Here is a 12,490-nt window from a genome sequence, read left to right as displayed (position 1 = left end):
TTAAAATAACCTTAGTCTTCTGCTTATTATTTTTAAGCCTACCTTTCTACTTTTCCTGTCTAGGTCATCAATCATTATTTGCAGTTCAGCCCTCGAGTTACATAGCAAGCCAATGTCATCAGCAAATAGCAGATTACTGAGGTATTCTCCAGCTACACTTATCCCTATCTGCTTCCATTCAAAGTCTTTGATTACTTCCCCTAAGCAAGATGTGAATAAAACTGGGAAGATCGTGTCTCCTTTCCCAATACCTTTCTTCACAGGCATTTTGTTTCTTTACGCAGGACTATGGTGGCTGTGCAGCTACTATATATATATATATATATATATATATATATATATATATATATATATATATATATATATATATATATATATATATATATATATTGTTACGCCCTTAGCGTCGCGACCGAGACTTTCTAGCCGGTTCAGTACGCCAGGTACACACGGCCAGCGGGCAGCAACACAGATGCCACAAGACAAAGGCCGAACGGGCGCGCACACAGCTTCCTCTTCCTTCTTCCCTCCTCAGTGTTCTGCTTGACAACAAGTCCGTAACACTTCCTCCGTCGCAGGCGAAGCCCTCCGGGCGATTCAGTCATCTGCACGAAGATGACAGGGTTTCAGACGCTCGACGTGAGCAAGCTAAGTGCGTGAAGAACGTTTGGTAAGACGCGCAATCCGATAGGTGAGGTCACTAATTTTCTCGAGGATAACGTAGGGACCGATATAGTGCGGGAGCAGTTTCTGACTTAATCCACGCTGCCTTAGTGGACGCCAAAGCGAGACCGTCTCGCCAGGGAGGTAGGTGACATGGCGATGGTGGTCGTCGTAGCGGGATTTGGAGTGCTTTTGTGAGGCGAGAGTTCGCAGGAAGGCTATCCGGCGGGCTTCTTCAGCCCGGCAGAAGATCTCAGCAATACCAGGATTGTCGTCTGTGGAGAACGGAAGGATGGTGTCTACGGTGTGTCGAGGGACCGAGCATAGAGGAGAAAGAATGGACTGTAACTTGTTGTTTCCTGTTGGGCGGTATTGCATGCGTATGTTATAAATGGTAGCAAAGAGTCCTAGTCCTTATGGTCTGCGGCGACGTACATCGAAAGCATGTTGGTGTGTGTCCGGTTGGTTCACTCGGTCAACCCATTTCTTTGCGGATGATAAGGGGTAGAATGTCGGAAATTCGTTTGGCACAAACTAAGGAGTCCTTCGACAGCATCAGCGGTGAACTGACGACTTAGGTCGCTGATTAATCCCTGGGGAGGCCCATGGCGCAGTATAGCAGAGTGCAGCTGTAAGAGGGAGACTTGGTGTGCAGTAGCGATGGAAGAGCTGCCGTCTCACAGTAGCGAGTGTGGTAGTCAGTGCAGATGACGATCCAGCGGTTGCATGAAAGAGACTTGGGAAAGGGTCCCAAGAGGTCTACCCCGACCTTCTCAAAAGGGGATCTTGGAGGCGTCACAGGATAAAGGAGACCAGGAAGAGTACCGGTGGGGCATTTCTGACTCGCACACTGAGCACAGCTAGCCACATACTTCTCAGTGGTTTCACTTATCCATGGCCAGTAGAAACGTTCTTGGATGCGATAGAGTGTCCGTGAAGATCCCAGATGTCCCGAAGTGGGGTCGTCGTGCATAACGCGCAAAACAGAGGCGCGCAGGCTGACGGGCACCACCAGAAGGTAGCGGAGACCAGTGGCAGAATAGTTCTTTTTGTACAAAAAACCACCCCGTATACAACAGGGACTGGAAGCTATAGGGTCCCCTGCAGTGGTAAACAATGGTTGGAGATTTTCGTCCTTCCTCTGCTCAGTGTGGAACGTACGGGTATCGGGGAATGGAGGTAAAACCGCAGCGACGTAATAATCAAAATTGTTGGCATCACATTCCGTCGAGGGAAGCGGTAAACTTGAGAGACAGTCCGCACCAGCGTGCCGGCGTGCACTCTTATACGAAACTGTATAATCAAACTCTTGTAAACGGATTGCCCACCGCGAAAGACGGCCAGATGGGTCATAAAGGTTTAGCAGCCAGCACAAGGAATGATGATCAGTGACCACTGTGAAGGGCCGCCCGTATAAATAACAGCGAAACCACTGAACGGCGAAAACTTCAGCGACGCATTTCTGCTCAGTGATTGTGTAAATGCGTTCAGGTTTGCTTAAAGGACGACTGGAGTAAGCAATAACATGCTTATTGTCGCCGTAACGTTGAATCAGCACTGCACCAATGCCAACACCACTGGCGTCCGTGTGCAGTTCCGTTGGAGCAGAAGGGTTGAAATGTCGGAGAATCGGATGTGATGTTATAAAAACTTGAGCTGGTGAAAAGAAGAGCCACACTCTGATGTCCACTAGAAGGGAGCGTCTTTGCAGAGAAAGCACGTGAGCGGGTTAGCGATGTCAGCAAAACGGGGAATGAAGCGACGAAAATATGAGCGCAGTTTTCGGAAACTTCAAAGTTCCTTCACGTTCTGAGGTATTGGAAACGATGCAACGGCCGCGGTCTTTTGAGGGTCATGTCTGACGTCTTCACAATCGACGAGGTGTCCTTGTACCAAACTCTGACGTTCGCCGAAGCATTACTTCTTCGAATTAAGTAATATACCGGCGTGTTTGAAGCAGTCAAGCACGAGAGCGAGGCGTTCGTTGTGCTCCTTAAATGTCCGGCCAAAACAGACATCATCGAGGTAGCACATATATATTTGCCATTTTAGTCCACGTAAGATCGCGTCCATAAATCTCGAAATTTGCAGGAGCATTGCAGAGCCCGAAAAGCATTACAATAACTTCAAACAGGACACCGGCTGTGATAAAAGCCGTTTTCTCCTTGTCGTCAGAGTGCATAGGGATCTGCCAATATCCCGATCGCATATCGAAGGATGAAAAGTATTATGCGGAGAACAGACAATCTTTGACGTCTTCGATCCGGGGAAGGGGATACATGGCTTTCTTTTTTGCAGCATTCAGGCGGGGATAGTCGACGCAAAAGCGCCATGTACCATCGTTCTGCTTCACCAGAATTACAGGGGCAACCCAGGGACTGCATGGTTCTTAAATAACACCCTTTTTCAGCATATCCCGTACCTTGTCACTGATGACTTGGAGTTCTGTTGGCGACACACTGTACGGCGTCTGTGGAATTGGGTTTGAGTAGCCTGTGTCAATGCGATGCCGGGTACGTGACACGGTGATGCGCAGTGAACCGCTGGGCTCCGAAAAATCAAAGATGGAAGAATACTTAACCAGTAAGGCCTTCAAAGCGTCACGCTGTTCACCGGTTAGAGAACGCTTATCATTCGATGCAGTTGTGAGTCAGGGGCTGGAGCTGCAGCACTTTCGCCAGGTGCGTCAGTAACCAAAGCCAGCGACGGAGCGTCGTCTTGACTGCACGTCGCAACCTTCATACTCACAGGCAAAACTACCGGTTGCAAAGAACAATTGATGGCCCACAGCCATGAACAGGCCTGACCACCCACACTAGGCAATGATGAACCAGAATGCATTCCTTTGCACAGTAAGAATGAAGTGGTGCCACCGTAGCGCCGAAGGTGTCGGAGGCACGGCTGGAGCACAAAACTGGGACGCACAGCATAGGCAGGGCGGGCGCATTGGTATCCTCCCAGTTGGAAAAACTACAGAAACTTTTTTGTTGTTACGACCAAATTTCTGTGCGGTTTTTGGCGGGAAACCTGTTGTGACAACAGAACTTTCTGTGGTAACATCACATATGTCTGTAGTTACAACAGAAAAGTGCTACAGAGCTAGAGACAACAGAAGTTTACTAGAGAAAGACTATCGAACTACAGAAAAGTACTACAGAACTACAGAAAAATCTGACGTTTACGACAGAGCTACAGAATATTTTGTCGTACTTTTGACACGGTTCTGTAGTTTTTTTTACTGGGCTCTGTTACGCAGAACACATCCTCTCGCACGTGTGGCTTCTCTAAAAGTCCAGAAGAAAGGGAACCGTTACGCAGACTTCCCCAGAGCGGCAGTCGACTGTAGCGCCACACATTCTCAAAAAGTTAATACCTAGAATTATGTCATGCGTGCATTGCGGAAGTACTGCAAACTCTGCTGCAAATACCGTTCCACTCATGGACACCGAAGCACTACACATTCCCAGGGGATACAGCAGCTCCCCACCAGCGCCATGAAAATTCACATCTCTGTTCCAAACAAGCATACCTTTGCGTCATAACCGCTTTTTAAACAATAAACTCATTATTTAAATGGTTGCCCCGGTATCCACTAAAGCTATTGTCGCCACACCATCCACAAGCACATACACCGTGTTCTTTAACATAACGACAGATGGAGGAATTTCTACAGGCAGCGCACAGTCTTAAGCGGCCGCACTGACTAGTTTCCCGGCAAAGGCGATGGCGACCGCCACCGTGGCCGTGGTGATGGAGAGCGGCGCATAGAAGAGGCAGGTGGCGGTGAGAAACTTCAGTAGGAAGCAGGAGAGCGGCTGCGCGGTCCGTCGGTCTGGGGATATTCATACGAAGATGGGGGCTATTGTCAAGGAGAGTCGTAGAAATTGTTACGTGGCGGAGCATTTTGAACGGACCGATCGTAACGGGTGAGCGGGCGGCTGCGGCAGTATCGAGCTATGTGCCCCTCAATGTCGCAGCTGTGGCAAACGGGGGTTGCGCGACGAAATCCTTGTTCCCTGGAGGGTTCCGAGGAGGCAGAGCGCATTGGGTAGCGAAATTCATTTTCAGGCCTTCAGGCTGGATGCCGGAAAGAGCGAGCAGGTGGTGATTGAGGGTGGTACTTATAGTGCTGATCGTAGTGCGACAAGACGTCAGCCGGGCGTAAGTCGTAGCGAGGTGGATGACGAGGGCTATCGAACCTTTGCGTCGGGCTGTTGGAGCAAGCGTCGGCGTGTGCCGTATTGATATAATTCAGAACGGGCATCGAGGGGAGCAAGGAGGGAGGCCCTCGATTGCCGATAACGTCCGAGAGCAAGGATGGTGGACATCGTGCAGGGGGCTCCAACCGCTGGAATTCCTCCAGGAATATTTTGCGGATCCTCGACAAGTCCATCAAGCTGTCTTCAATGCTCGCCACAGATGGCACGTTGGAGAGCCGCCAAACTTTTGGCGTTATGCGCCAAGTCTTCAATGTCTAGTATGTGCGAACGTGCCGAATTACATCACAGGCTGCTTTCAGATCACATTTAGCAATTAGAAAATTATAAATATGATCGGCGATGCCCTCCAGAAGACGTCCTACTTTATCTTCCTCGGCCATATAGGCGCTTGCTGTTTTGCTTAGTTTCAGCACCTCCTCTATGTAAGTTGTGCATATTTCCCCACGTAGCTCTGCTCTGTGCGCAAGCGTGTGTTCAGCCAGCTTGCTTCGTGCAAGGCAGTCGCCAAAACACTGGCGCAATTTGGTAACGAAACGGTCCCTGGTAGTAAAAGAGTCTTCGTGGTTTTCGAACCAAACAAGTGCGGTATGTGTTAAGAAGAAAACCACGTTTGCAAGCTGAGCGGCGGCGTCCCATCGATTGTAGCGGCTCACCCGTTGGTAGCGGGTCACCCACTTGTCGCCGTCCTCGCCTGCCGCTCCCGCAAAAGTCCGAGGCTCCCGAGAGGGATGCGAGGAAATGTTCGCTGCGCCCGCAGGCTGGTCTTCAGCCTGGATCACCGCGTCACCACGAGCTGCTTGCGGGTCATTGGCCGATTGCATGGCGCTGGTTTGCAGTTCGAGGCCCGCAAGGCGGCGACTAAGGCGAGTCTCTAATTGTATCGGCGATGTGTGTAGCGCCAGGGATCGATACCCGGCTTCTCCACCACAATGTTACGCCCATAGCGTCGCGACCGAGACGTGCTAGCCGGTTCAGTACGCTAGGTACACACGGCCAGCGGGGAGCAACACAGATGCCACAAGACAAAGGTCCAACGGGCGCGCACACGTCTTCCTCTTCCTTCTTCCCTCCTCCCTGTTCTGCTAGAGAACAAGTCCGTAACTATATATATATATATATTCAGCACCATTACGTAAGTCTCTACACCCTTATTTCGCAATGCCTGTATGACTGCTCAGGTTTCTACTGAGGTAAAAGTTTCTTTCGTAATCAATTATTGCTTTGTATAAGGGCTGGTTATACATCTCTTGGAAGAAGGCCGCAGAGCAGGTAACACCACAAAGCGCAAGAGGCACACACACGCACACAAAAACAACGCTGCTTATACTACGAGCATTTTTTTTATTACCTGGTTGATGGTAAGGATATCATCGTGTGTAGAATATCCCTCACAAAAAGCCTACTGATCTCTTGCTTGGCCGCAGTTTAAGGTTGTCCTGATACTATAAGCGATTACCTTAGTAAATGTCTTACACGTGACAGTAGGCTGATTGGTCTGTACTTCTTCAAGTCCTTAGCGTCCCTTTTTTATGCTTTATTGTGTGCTTACCCAAAGAACGTGCTTTATGGACAATGCATCATGCAACCTAACAAATCTGGGTCAGACATATTTAAAAAGGGCTAGCACCGCTAAAATGCCTGTTAAAAGTGTTGGGTCAAATGTACTCCGCATTTTCTCCATGCTTGAGCTGTAGATTACGAGACGGACTACTCTTTGTTCATGGTCTAGTTTTTCTTGAGGAATGAATGAATGAATGAATTAATGAATGAAAACTTTATTGGTTCTTTAAGAAGTAGTAGCGGTAGAGGACGGAGTCTTCGTCTTGAAGTCTGTGTCCTCCTTGGCCGTGGGTGGGCCCCTAGTCCAGGGTTCCACTGAGTCGGGACCCCTCGCTTGCGTGTGCTATGAGTGCCCTTTGGGCCTCTAGCTCACAGCTGGTGAGCCGGCTCTCCCATTGCTCCGCACTTGGTGTTTTGTGTTTGTGAAATGCTTGATTCCTTTCGCACCACGGACAGGTGGCGCTATACTGTGATCATATAGCAGAGAATCGGCAATATGTGGGCTATAAATCGAAAAACTTTACAGAATTTAATCGCCTTTCGTCTGCAACAAAAAGCACACCACTCCTGAATTAGTGTTCAATTTGGTGTAAGTAAGATGATGATACAGAGCCGACACAAACGACGATGAAGACTGCTGGGTTCCTGACCGATCAGCTGGCGCGCGCACTGAAAGCTCGGGCTCTCTTGTTCGGAGGAGACTGTGCTTGGCTTTACGATCGTCTTGCTACACCGGTTGCCGTATCCAGTCCTCCGAATAATCCCCATGAAATCGCTCTTCATAGTATTGTCTATGAAACGATGCTAATTCTGCGGCAGTATGTCCAACAGGCTGTCGTCGAAAACGGGTAATGGCAATGGTTGAAAACTATAAGATCTCTCGAACTACTGCTTATAGGCATTGCGCGCATGCTATTGGAGGTGGCTACAAACTGAAAAATAATTTCGTCCAGCGCAGGTCTTTAACCTGCAATCTTCTGATGCGGAATCAGGCGCCTTATTCGTTATAGAAAGGGGAGCAAATTGGAAAAAAAAACGAATCCGTCCACGGCAGGACTCGAACCTGCAATCTTCTGATCCGGAATCAGACGCCTTATCCATTAGGCCACGCGGACGAGACAAAGACAGTGACAGAAATTGCTGTAAAAAATATTTTAAATGCATTAAAGCACTGAAAAGTAATTTTTCGTATCATACAACACTTTATCAGCAAACCATGTAGGCATGCATCCTCTGCTTACATAGCGAATTTAAATGTTGGAGTAAACGAAACAAGTGTTCTGGAAGCCAGTCCTTTTAATCCCGACCACCTGCAGCTACGTTTTCATTAATTTAATGGAGATATAATGGAGAGGCGTCCGAGCACTGTGCGGTGCCTAAACATGAAAACATTACCAAGTGGTGTAACTTGCTGCGCAGCCCTCTACTGTAGCATCTCTTTCCCTCTCTCGATTTTCACTAGCAAGCTTCTTGCCTTCTTATATGCACGGTCAGGTGTCTTGAGAAAAAAGTGTGACAGAAGTTGTCATTCCTTTCGTGTGAGTGAATTATTACTATTACTCATTATTATTATTAACCTCAAGCCTACAGATAACAGAGAAAAACTAATTAACGTGCAGTGAAGTCGAATTTCCAGGTACTGATCAGGGTCCCCGTATTCATAGCTTCCACACACTGTCCATTCATGAGAAGGAAATAGACCGTTAATAAAGCTTGTTGCTACGCATATAAAACTATGGGGACACTTAGGACTTAGGATATGCCGCGATAGCAAGCCTCATGGACGACGCCTATAAAAGTTTCTTTTGTTTTTTCTATGTTGTTATTTGGTACATACGGCAGCATATCAGGCTGTATACGAAAAGCTTCCGCGATTGGGAGAAGCACCCAGCGCACTGCGAGCGTGTAGGCGGTATAGGCTTCACAACACATATATTTTACTGATGTTTATAACTATATTACTTGCGAAATGATGTAGCATATTATTTCACACATTTATTCAAAGCACTCGCCAACTTTTATTGCTCGGCAGCCTCCACTGGTGCGTTACTAAACAAAAAAGATATATACTGCTGTACGTTGTGTTTACATCTTTTCTAAGGGCCGCCCTACCAACTCGCACCCCTGTATGTCTCGCTGAGTTGTATAGATACTCAGCATTTGAAATGGCGTTTCATATTTTGCATCGTTTCCAGGATGTTTGTAGTTGCTCTGTAAAAAAAAAGCATCATAGGTGCTTCGTGAAGTCATAAAACGGGTTTGAAGTCTCGCTTCAACGTATTCTCAAGAGTGGTAAGCCTGCATTTCACCCCAGTGTGCGGCGGATCGCGAGACGCAATTTGTTTGTAAGCACGGCGTTTGTCTATAGGTACAAAGCCGATGGGAAACGGCACTTACGGCTTCAGGTTTTAGCGATCGTGGCGACGAAGTACACTAGCTAGACGTAGGAGTGTTCTTGCAGTGCATTCATAGAAAACAAATTGTGCGTCGCATAAGGCCCGAATCGCGCCCTCTACTGCGGAGCTACAAATGGATGAAAAGCAAACGTTTACTTCACGCGAAACGCAAAATCATCTGCAATAAAAAGAAAAGAAACGAACATGCTGCGTGTTTGATGCTCGGCATGTGCGGCCATATAGCCAAACGAGTTTGCCGGGCTTTCTCATACACGAGAGCAACACGAAAAGACCGTTCAGCGAACGCACGCAGAGGCAGGAATTTCTGCGTACGCCAGCAACGTATACGCAGTACGCAGGCCGCCTACGTGCGCCAGGAATCTACGTATGCTTACGTACGCAGTCCTAAAACTATCACTTAGCGTTTCAAGGCACCAAGCACAGTCTTTTCGTTGTGAACCCAATTTGAACCCCCTTTTTCTAATTCCTCACTTCTTCAATCATTTCAATTCATGTTTTGATATTACACTTGCTACATATCCTTAATTATCACCAGAAAGCATTAGCTTTTCATCTGGGAAATTTGACATCTTTGAAGCTTCTTTTCGATGTTTAAATATTTCAATAGTAGTTTATAAATTTTTCATTTATTGGTTCACAGGAAGGGAAAGGCGCAGTATCTGTCACACTTGTTTCTGCGGACACCTGAACCGTGTCGTAAGGGAAGGGAGGAAGGTGGGAGTTAAAGTGGAAAGAGAGAAAGAGCAGCCATAGTGGAGGGCTACAGAGTAATTTCGACTGCCTGGAGATCATTAACGTGCGCACAGCACACGAACGCCTCTCCGTCTCGCCTCCATCGAAACGCAGTCGAGAACACTACAATTTTATCTTATATGCGCAAAGCATTCGACAATATAAATCAACAGGTAATCCTACAAGAATTAGCAAAGAGATATCCCAGCCAAAAAGCAAACAATTGGATATGCAGCTTGCTTCAAAGCAGACCTATCAGGCTTCATGACAAAGCTTCGGGATGGAGCCCCAGAGCCTATACTTTGATAGGGGCGTGCCCCAGGGCTCTATCCTCGGCCCTTTGCTCTTTAACCTGGCCATGACCTGCGTAGCAGAAACGCTCGAAAAAGGCACTTCGGCTCTCTTCACCATTTACGGAAATGATGTACCCATATAGACACCAGGAGAGGATTACCCAAATGAAGAGATCATGCAGACCGAGCTGCAAGCAGCAATCTTTAGCCTTACTCACAGCTTAGAAGCATTGGGGCTACAGCTGTCGCCTCTAAAGACACAACTCATAAGCATAGATGGAAAGAATTCCACAAATTCCAACAAGCAGATTACACTGCATCTTGGACAGCACAATATCACGTCTGCAAACGGGCAGACAAAAATCTTGGGGGCACGGATTTCTAGTTGCAACATTCCTCGTAAATGAATTCGTGCATTAGAACGTAAATGGACTCCACATTGCATATGATTGGCCGGATTTCAAACAAGTACGGTGTAGCCCGGCAACAATCGTGCCAAACACTGTCTAGAGCGGTTGCTGTCGGCAGGATTCTGTACGGGGCACTAGTGTATGAGTTTTCTGATCGCGACCTTAAATACATCGAAACGCTACACAGGGCCACTCTTCGCACCATTACCGGGCTTCCTAAGCACACAAGGAATAAAGGGCTAATCAAGCTGGTCAGCATACCACCCATATAAGACATTGTAAGAGAAGCAAAGATAAGAATGCATAGTGATCCAGACTAGAAAACACGACTCAAGGGCAGCAGACCATAGCATGGGACAACCGAATCAACACTGTTCCAAGACCCCTGGGGACAGACACTTCACCCCCGTGGAAGGCGCCGGTAATCGCACTAAGGCCACAACGACCTATTAGTAGGCGGAATGGTGTGTCTAGGCACCTCTTAGGACAGAGAACTGCCCTCACAAGACCACTCAATACAATAGACATCTACACTGACGCTGCAATTAGAAAGGAAAGGGTTAGTGTGGAATTGGTGTGTGTGCCAATGCCCCAACACAACGGTCAGCGCACGTGCCACCTACCTGGAGGAAGAATTTCACACGCGGAGTTGCTTGCCATATGGGGAGCCATAAACACCAAATACGACAGCTGCGGCTAGAAAAGATAATTGGAATGCATATTGAATTTTAACCAACTCATAATGCAGCGATAGCAGAGCTTACTGCACCAACAACAGACGGCGTAGTGGCCAAGGATATCAGAAAGAAGCTCAAGCGAATGCGGGAAGTTCAAAAAGAAATTCAAATTATATGGACTCCGTGACATACTGGCCCGGACGGGGGAAACGCAGCCAGGCAAGCGGCCGCAGCGCAAGCGGGCGGGCTTGCTGAAAGGTACAATGCCCTACACCTTAACTCAATGCCTAACAGGACAGACTTACTCCTTACCAAACAATGCTCACTAAAGGCTCCCCTGAAAGATGGATGGTGCACTATCTACGCACCAGAATAAAACACGACAGCAAGCTTAAGTTATATGAAGCAACACCAACGCATGTGTTCGACAACACGAAAGGGCTCACTCGACCACAAGAGATATTTGTCAACAAAGTAATAACAAACGCAGCTTACACACCACACATACTTAACAAGTGGTTTCTCGGAAGACAAGAAACAGTCAAATACAACATATGCATCCACTGTCAGGAACAGTGCACAGCATACATAAAACACCTGATATGACAATGTCCATCATTTTCACGTGGAAGAAACAAAATTACGCATATTCAACAAGACCACATGCCCACTCTATCAGATCGTATTTTACAAAGGACCGCAATGCAACAGTCCATTGCTGCATACGGCAGTGAAAGCGGCCTACTTCGAATAGTGCGAGAAAGGCCAACTTAAGCGCGAATATTGGTAGCATGGCAAGCAACAAGCAATAGCTTGAAAAGCCGGGAAGATGAAGCTACACTCCTATCCCTCCTAACTTCCTAATTACCCAAACAGCGGCCGGGAGCCATCCCTTCCTTCAAATAAAGACTTCATTCATTCATATCATGAAGCATTGGCTTTTCATTTTGAGCATTTTGTTTCCTTTGAACCATTATTTCCATAAGACTGATTTCTTCCCTTCTTTTTTTTTTTAATAATTACCAACCAAATACAACGATTTTTATAACTCATTGTCTGTCACACACTATTTTATCGTGAGCCACTAGAACCAGAAATTACCATGTTTGTTTTTTTAGGCAGTCTTCGATTATTCCCGACACACGGTAACAACCACTCCGACTACTAGGACACCGACGGCGTCTTAGTCAAACGAGCTGTATAATCCACAATATGCCATAAAAAAGTTTTAGCTTTATAATACGTCGAAGTCATCAGCACGCCATGTATGCAGTAGACATAACAGTCAGGACGAGCACCGGTTCCTTCGGGGAGAAGGAAGACAAACTAGATGTAGAGGCCTCCTGTGTACAAAAATATCTCGGAGAAAGAGAGCTCACATGCTCGACCTAGAAACAGGAACTGCTTTTAGTGTGGAGGGGCAAACAAAACCGGACCATCCCAACCAGTGAGGACCAGAAACTCGACATCTACCTGGAAAGAATACACAATCTGAAAAAGACAACAGAAAGAATATTG

General features: G+C 47.2%; 1 non-coding gene across 1 annotated transcript; it reads right to left on the bottom strand.

Moving 5' to 3' along the window:
- Positions 1-7,485: 7,485 nt before the first annotated feature.
- On the bottom strand, positions 7,486-7,558 carry TRNAR-CCG (transfer RNA arginine (anticodon CCG)). Its single transcript has one exon. It is a non-coding gene; the product is annotated as a tRNA-Arg (tRNA).
- Between the last annotated feature and the right edge of the window lie 4,932 nt (positions 7,559-12,490).

Source organism: Amblyomma maculatum, chromosome 3 (assembly GCF_055883805.1).
Source record: "Amblyomma maculatum isolate TAMU_Amacu chromosome 3, ASM5588380v1, whole genome shotgun sequence".
In the NCBI taxonomy this organism is placed as follows: Eukaryota; Metazoa; Arthropoda; class Arachnida; order Ixodida; family Ixodidae; genus Amblyomma; species Amblyomma maculatum.
The sequence above is the reverse complement of the archived record's forward strand: the minus strand, read 5'-3'. Positions and strand labels throughout refer to the sequence as shown.